Here is a 2041-nt window from a genome sequence, read left to right on the forward strand (position 1 = left end):
TCTCTAATCTTCAGTTTCAGTCTTCGACGTTTGCTGAAGGATCTTTGGTGTGAGTGTTGTTTTCTTGAAGTATTGTTGTCTCTGAATGATTTACAAAGCGAGTTCTTCAGTGATCACTGAACATACTCAGTGTATTGATCGTTGGAACTAAAAATACATAAACTAAAATACATCGAAAGGAAAAAGGGATTATCATCAAATCACTGAGAGAGAGGATCAACAGGAATTTTATTTGAAATGAGGGCGCTACAACCTTTTGTTAGTGCTACAGTTTCATATTCGTTTAACTTCTTCTTTTTGCTCAAAATGTTCTTGAGAAATTTTGCATAACTTGGCATTTGTTTAATAGCTTCAACCAACGGGATGTTGATATGTAGTTGTTTGAATACGTCAAGGAACTTTTTGAATTGTAACTCCTCTTTATGATTTCTCAATTTTTGTGGAAAAGGCACATAAGGAGAAATAAGGGATATGACAGTTGTTCTAGAGGATTGATCTGGAGGTGCCTAGATGATGATGGGTTTGGCATGAGGGACTGGTGACGCAACATTTTTGCCAGTTTTTGAAGAAGATGTTCCGACATCATTTTGAAATGACACCTTATTTTTGCTTTCATTTGGAAATAACAAGGGGAAGTCAACTTTCTTAGGAAGTGGTGCTATTCCTATTTATTTTCATTTATCTTTTTAAGGTGGTTGTGACAATATCTAAACTAGATGTTGTGACATCCTTCTTGATTGGAACTTTGGATGATTCAATAGGTTTTTTTGAAAGGTTCATTATCAATTAGGTTCTTTCCACTCCTTAAAGTCATGAAATTCACATGTTCTTTCATCACAGGTTTTGGAAACCTCTGTATCACTAAGAAGGGTACCGACATGTCTATTTCTCACCTCAAGTGCAAGTTGACTAATTTGTGTTTCTAGATATCTTATTGCAGCATTTTGATGTTTCATGGTCGTGTTGGTTTGGTTTATGAATTCTTTCAGAGCTGCTTCCAAAGAAGTAGAGGACTCGACTTGCTGGTTAGACTTATTTTGGAAAGATGGCTGATTTGCTAGCTGATGAAAAGTGTGATGGTGATGGTGATGGTCTTGAGTTTGACCCTGATGTTGGTGTTGAGGCTGTTGTGGTTGAAATTGTGAAGTCCCTTGGGGTTTGTTCATTGGTGGGTTTAAAGCAGGATTGTGCCATGAAAAATTCGGATGCTGTCTCCACCCATGATTGTATGTTTGATAAAATGGTCCCGATCTGTTTTGATTTATCAAATAATTGACTGATTCGGAGTTAGATGGACAATGTTCAAAGGAATGTCATCCACCATAATACACACATTGTACCGACTCAATAGTTGGAGTATGTGTGATGGCTATAAATTGTGTTGCTTGACCATTTGTTAAGTTTTTTTTTATCAATTTGGTCATTGTAGTCACATGTGCTGTTAATGTTGTAAAAGCATTTATATCATGAAATTTTGTTGTTTTGCGTGGTACTAGTGCACGTGGATCAGCTCAATAACCATTGTTATTAGAAATCTTTTCTAGGATATCATATCCATCATTATAGGTACTGGCTCTGAAAGCTCCTCCTGATGTAGCATCGAACATATGTTTTGCAGTGAGATTCAACCCATTGTATACAGTAGGGAATGTCATGGTGAGGGCATTTTCTTAATAGCTCTTTGTACCTTTCCCAAACATTGGGAACTGCCTCATCGTTCATTTGTTTAAAAGACAAATTTCGTTCTTGGACTTAGCATTCCGAGTGGGAGGAAAATATTTTTTTAAAAACTTTTCTGCCATGCTATTCCAAAAATCTACTGATCTTGGTTGTAAGGAAGTGAACCAAGATTTTGCCCTATCCCTTAAAGAAAAAGGAAATAATGTGAGTCTCAGAGCATTGTTAGATACTTCTGGGATAAGGAAAGTCGGTTATTTTCATGAATGATTTTAAATGCGAGTGTGGATCTTCAGATGACAAAACACTAAACTGAACGTTGGTTTGCAACATATTAAACATCACTGGTTTTAGCTCAAAATGG

The 2041-nt window shown here is 36.4% G+C and overlaps 1 non-coding gene across 1 annotated transcript; it reads left to right on the forward strand.

Annotated features, from left to right (window-relative positions):
• Positions 1–1648: 1648 nt before the first annotated feature.
• Positions 1649–1754, forward strand: LOC112505313. The gene has a single exon (XR_003068373.1). It is a non-coding gene; the product is annotated as a small nucleolar RNA R71 (small nucleolar RNA).
• Positions 1755–2041: the final 287 nt, after the last annotated feature.

The sequence above is a fragment of the Cynara cardunculus genome, unplaced genomic scaffold (genome assembly GCF_001531365.2).
Source record: "Cynara cardunculus var. scolymus isolate 2C unplaced genomic scaffold, CcrdV1 Un_Scaffold_9679, whole genome shotgun sequence".
Taxonomy (NCBI): domain Eukaryota; kingdom Viridiplantae; phylum Streptophyta; class Magnoliopsida; order Asterales; family Asteraceae; genus Cynara; species Cynara cardunculus.